Here is a 6,000-nt window from a genome sequence, read left to right as displayed (position 1 = left end):
TATACCTCAAGAAGTAAAAGAAGTTTGTGTTTCCAGATTTACAGCACATCTAATGAGAGTTTAAGCAGTGGATTTACGTACTGGTCACCGCCCTACAGTATCTCGATTGGTATTAGTGTTGTGCGAAGACAATGCTTGTTGCTATGAGAAATGCCATAAGCAACCATTTTGCATAGGTTATGAATGCTCAAGTTTTAACTTTTATAATTTCCGTATGTACAGTTAGAGCCACTGGAGACCCATTACCACCACGAACTTGAAAACGCTGGAGCAGTTTCATTGCAGCAAGGAGCCATGTAGTAAAGAACGCATGAAGATCCCAGCAAACACCTTCTCAGGGGATGCCTAAGACAAGTAAGTCTCTCATCCTCAGAGTCCTTACCTGCAAAGGAGAATAACGCTTGCCCTGCTTTAGCCCAAATGTTGTTATGAGGATAATTACATTTAAGCCAATGAAGCATATATTTAGCGCCCACTCAACCAAGTTAAATTCTGTGGGCACAAAAGAAGGAAAAGACATGCTTCCTGCATTCATGGAACTTTTGGACGAGGATAGAAAGGAAGACCAGTACATATATATTTACAGTAGAAAGTATCACATCATCCTGGTGATGGCTGCAGTGAGAGCCAGACTCAAGTGAAAGAAACTTTAATTCTGGTGCACGCCATTGGGGAAGGCTTCATGGAAGCACAAACTTGTGAACAAGACCTTGAAGGAGGATGATTTGGAAGACTTTCCAGGTAGAGGGACAACAGGGACAGAGCACAGAGATAGGTCTCCATGACAATCAAATGAATCTGTGAACTGTAAAGCATGATTCAGTTATTAAATATTACTGGCAGCTCTTTCTGCCCTTGGGTCCTGTCCCTGTGCTTCAATAAAACCACCTTTTGTTCCACCAAAATAAATAAATAAATAAAATAAAACAAAATATTTCCTCTCCTGGGACCACTACTCACCTTTCCCAGCAGACCTGGCTTCTCTAGGTAATAAAATACCATGGGGATTCTAAGAAAAGGCCAGTTTGCCAGCTTCCAGGACTTTGGTGGTATGGGGGGGGGGGGCACAATTGACTTTGTGATATCCTCAGCTCTCGAAAGAGGTTATGATCCATCTCAAGTCCAGCTCAGAAGAATAAACACCAACCAAAGGTTAACAGTTAAATTCTCTTTCCATCTTTTATTTTTATTTAAAAAAAGTTTTTTAATGTTTATTTTTGAGAAAGCGCGAGAGATAGAGCATGAGTGAGGGAAGGACAGAGAGAGAGGGAGACACAGAATCTGAAGCAGGCTCTAGGCTCTGAGCTGTCAGCACAGAGCATGACGTGGGGCTCGAACCCACTAACCCCAAGATCATGACATGAGGTCATGACCCAAGCTGAAGTCAGATGCCCAACTGACTGAGCCACCCAGACACCCTTTTTCCATCTTTTAAGATTTACCCCCCAAGTCCCTCTCGGGTTGGCCTCCCCTCCCACCCCCACTCATCACTATATTAGCCCTCTCCCCTTAACGAGGATCAGAGCAGGCTCTGATTTAGCGCGCCACACTCAAACCCTATGGTGTTGATTTCTAGCTATGTTGTAGGAAGCACCTTCCTTTAATCTATATAAGACTTAAATTTTACATCAGTGAAATGGGGATGAAAATAATAGTACCCACTTCGTAGCATTGTTGAGAAGGTTAAGTGAAAAAAGTACCTGATATGTAACACTCAAAATGTTATGTATTATATTATCATCTGGAGTAGGCGTGGCTGTGGGCCAAATCCAGCCATGTCCATTTGTTTCTGTATGGTCCAAACAGTTTCTGGTGCAATAGTGGGGTGGCATAGTGTGATTGAGACTATATGCCCCACAAAGCTAAAATACTTACTGCCTGACCCATTGCAAAAGAAAGTTTGCTGACCTCTGACCTAGAAAGCCAAGAAAGAAAACCTGCTTATGTGATGTTTGCAACCAGTTAGATTTTGTCCTTGGTAGGCTTTACGTCCTTATTGGTGGTTCCTGGCATCTGATGATACATGGGATGCACTCCCCTGTAATGGAGAAGTACTCCTGGAGATCCCCGCATCTCAGTATTGTGGGCATTCCTGGGATCTGTTTATATCCTCTGGGAGCCCAGTATTAATAGACAAGAACTACATAGCAAATGTGGAGGAAGATGGGTAACAAGTCTCAGCTCCGATTAATGATGGCATAATCTCAAAGGGAAACTGCAAAATACTCTAAGGTGAAAGGGAAGTTAGTGTTACCGGGTGGCAATATAATCACTGAGCAGAGGGAAGCAACAACATGGAACAAGAGGCAAACCATGGTGAGTGGTTTGGAGTTTCTGCTGACCTCTTACTATGTGCCTTAAACTAAGAGCCCTGGAAAGTCCACTCTAATTCCATTTAAATCTCCCTCTCTCACAGAGAGAGAACATGCATATGGGTGTGTGCAAGCAGGGAAGGGGCAGAGAAAGAGGGAGAGAGAGAATCCTAAGCAGGATCCATGTTGGGCATGGAGCTTGGTCTCATGACTCTGAGATCGTGACCTGAACCAAAATCAAGATTCACTGAACTGACTGAGGCACCCAGGAGCCCCTAAATATCTCTTGTTAAATCACCTGCAACATCATTGCTATTATAAGATGTACAGAAACCTGAGTAGATTGGGATTATCCATCAAGAGCAGTATTTCTAGTGTTTCGTTATTTGGATATTGAGAAGAGCACTGGAAGTGATTCCAGAAAACATTGCCATGGTCAAGTATTTACTTGTCCACACTAGTGATCCAAAGGCATACATTCCTAAAATCATTGGCCAGGGGAATTGTCTCTTGTCAGTGAAAGAGGACTTTTCTTAATTGAATAACAATCAGATATTCACTAATTTAAAAAATTCATTAAAAACACCAACATCCATTGAGCTGTCCCTTTTCCTACGCACTGTAGTAAGTGCAGGGGTCAGCAAGAATGGACAGTCCTTGTAGCTTAATAACCTCAGGTCCAGCCTTCAAATACTCCTTAAGAATTCTGTTCTGAAAACATGTTCCTTTATTTTGTTACAGCCAGCCACAATGGTGAGGCTCTTCGATACCCTGTCCCATGCCACCCTCACTGTCCTTCCTCCCAGTGTTGACTGTGTCTCCTTCCAGTTTCCATTTACTCTTAGAGCTTCTTCCCTCAGTAAAGTGCAAATGACTATCAACAGTTGAGATTTTTCTTCCTGGAGAACTTACCTTGCAGTTCAATGTCCTCCCCATGGCACTTTTCCCTGCTAAACCTGGATTTGCTCTCAGAATCCATCTGTCATTACCCGTCAAGGCTGACAGTTAGATGACAACAACTCATTGTGGTTTAAGCCAAGGCTGAAATTTCAGGAATTGGATAGCAAGCATTAGGTTCATTTCTTTGGTGGGGAAAGAAGGGAATAAAGGCTTCATGTTGTTTTTTTTTTTCTCCAGAGCCCTGCAAGGAGAGATGATAGAGATAAGGCCTGCCCCTGTTATATGTAAGGTCTCAACCTAGCAAAGACATTGCCCAAGTGTGACAATTATCCTGCAAAAATGTTCTCTACCAAGAAGAAAATCAGAGATGTTCTTTACTGAAAACCTTGTCATTGTAGAAAGTGGGGATTTCTACATCTATAATGGCATTTATACCATTATAAAGGCACAGCCACTGAAAATACCCATAGTGCATGGGCAAGTCAGAGCACAAGCATTGTAGCTAGAGAAGGCCCCAGACATGCTTTAAGGTACCTAAGTGAACAGCTGGCCTCAAGAAGAAACCAATTGAATATTGTAGAGCAATCCTATGAGAAGCTCTATTCTAGAAAGTTCTACCATCTTAAGCACCATGTATAACAGCAGCTAAAATTTAAAGAAGAAAAACGAACACATTTATTAATGAGGATTCAATGTGTGGTTGTAGTGTTAAAAGGACTAATAGTTTAAATAATATCTTATAGCTTTAACAGTATTTAAGTGTGAAAATAGTTATTAAACTTGGGTACCTCTTGGGATATAATAGATTGTAAACATTTCCATATAGTTATAGAACTTCAAATTCAACATTATGCCCTCATGATAACACTAATAAATAAAATGCAGGAGAGCTTAGTTCAAATAGACACATTACTGGAGTTGAGAACAGAAGTATAAACACCTCCCTGACTAATAGGCATGCTCCATACAGATCTCTGTTGGCAAAGGACCCAAATGGTATAGTCTGGGCTCTCTCAAGAATCTCTCTCTCTCTTTTTTTTTTAATTACTTATTTATTTATTTATTTAATTTATTTTTATTTTTTGGGAGAGAGAGTGTGCAAATGAGGAACAGAAGCAGAGAATCCTATGGAGTGCAGAGAGAGAGAGAGAGAGAGGGATATAGAAGGCAGAGCCCAGGGTGGGCCTCAAGCTCACCCAAAGTGGGGCTCGAACCCACAAACCTTGAGCTTATGACCTGAGCCAAAGTCAGATGCTTAACCAACTGAGCCACCCATGTGCTCCAAGAAGCTCTCTATGATGCACTGGCTGTGAATGTCTGAAACTCTTCTACAGTGGTTAGAAAGTATTTGAATCGCTTGTCTACAGGTACATGAGCATGATTATATAGCTATCTTAATAATCTGCAGAAATATGCTCAAAGTTATATTTCTGCCTGACATCCCATTACCAATATAAAAATATCACCTACTGTTTTGGTCATTTTCATTAATAATTAACTAGAAGACTTTAAAATTCCTATTTCCCTCAAAGCTACATTTTTATAAGTGCTTGATTTTTTTTTTTCTCTCAATGATTTTGTAAAGGAGTTTTCAGGGTTTTTACCAAATATGTATCTTTTTATATAACTTATGAATGCACACAGACATAAAAGTATAAACAATTAAGAGCTCATAAAATACCACTATTATTATTATTTACTTTTTACCCCTATTATTTTTTTAAATTAGATTTTATTTTTTATCTTAAAAAACTTTTTTAATGTTTATTTATTTTTGAGAGAGAGAGAGAGAGAGAAAACAAGTGGGGGAGGGGCAGAGAAAGGGAGAGAGAGAATGAGAATCTGATAGCACAGAGCCTGTTGTGGGGCTCAAACCCATGAACCATGACATCATGACTTGAGCCAAAGTTAGACATTCAACTGACTGAGCCACCCAGGTGCCCCTTAAATTAAATTTTAAACATGGGCTTAACATTGTATATATACACAACCTTGTGGTTATCTTGACCAGCAAGATTGACCTTGAACTACTCCTTTAAGATATTGTCTCATTAGATGTCCCTCCTTAATATCTCATCGATAAAGAGTCAAACCTTCTGTAGTGTTTGGAATCATCTTTTCCCCAGATGCAGTTGCAGTGGAGTAAAGTAAATAGTAGGTTTGGAGGCTGGGTTTATGCCCCAACTCTGTCAACAACCCACAGTACCTGTTACTAAAAGGCCCTTTTGTGTAAGCTTTCAGAGTCTCAATGATGCCATCCTTAAAATGAAAATGAGAATATTTTTTCTTATAAAGTAGCTAATTTAATTTGAAAATATTTAATAACATAATCTTTGAGAAAAGCACTGGGTAAAAACTCTAACGTTAAATAAATACAAGACCTTGTAAGACATGCTGTCATGTTTTACCACACTATGATTTTATCAGTCCCTCTGGTTCTACCAATGCCAAACATTAATAGTCTTTGGTCACTGGAAGTGGACATCTTTTTTTTTTTTTTGGCTCATCCAAAAAAAAATTACAGCTTCTTCTGATGTTAGTAAAAAAATTTTCCATGGAGACACCTCTTTCTTACTTCTTAATCCATGTGACCAGAGAGGGCCCGCCAACATGATATAAGTGGCCAATCAGAGTACCAAAGCCCTCTAGATGCAGTGATTGGTTCAGGAATGATTCTTGAAACCAGTGTAAATAAAAACTTGATTCTGGAATTTACTGGGTAGGGACTCTCTTTCAACTAGAAGAAGAAAGGACATTAGGAAGTAAGTCTGGAAGTGGCCAATGGTTA

At 39.9% G+C, this 6,000-nt stretch overlaps 1 long non-coding RNA gene across 1 annotated transcript in view; it reads left to right on the top strand.

Annotated features, from left to right (window-relative positions):
* The first annotated feature begins 244 nt into the window (after positions 1–244).
* Positions 245–6,000, top strand: part of LOC115289470 — a 41,301-nt gene continuing 35,545 nt past the window's right edge. The window contains exon 1 of the long non-coding RNA XR_003907645.1: positions 245–354. This is a non-coding gene — a long non-coding RNA (uncharacterized LOC115289470). The remainder of the gene's footprint in view (positions 355–6,000) is intronic.

Source organism: Suricata suricatta, chromosome 4 (assembly GCF_006229205.1).
Source record: "Suricata suricatta isolate VVHF042 chromosome 4, meerkat_22Aug2017_6uvM2_HiC, whole genome shotgun sequence".
In the NCBI taxonomy this organism is placed as follows: domain Eukaryota; kingdom Metazoa; phylum Chordata; class Mammalia; order Carnivora; family Herpestidae; genus Suricata; species Suricata suricatta.
The sequence above is the reverse complement of the archived record's forward strand: the minus strand, read 5'-3'. Positions and strand labels throughout refer to the sequence as shown.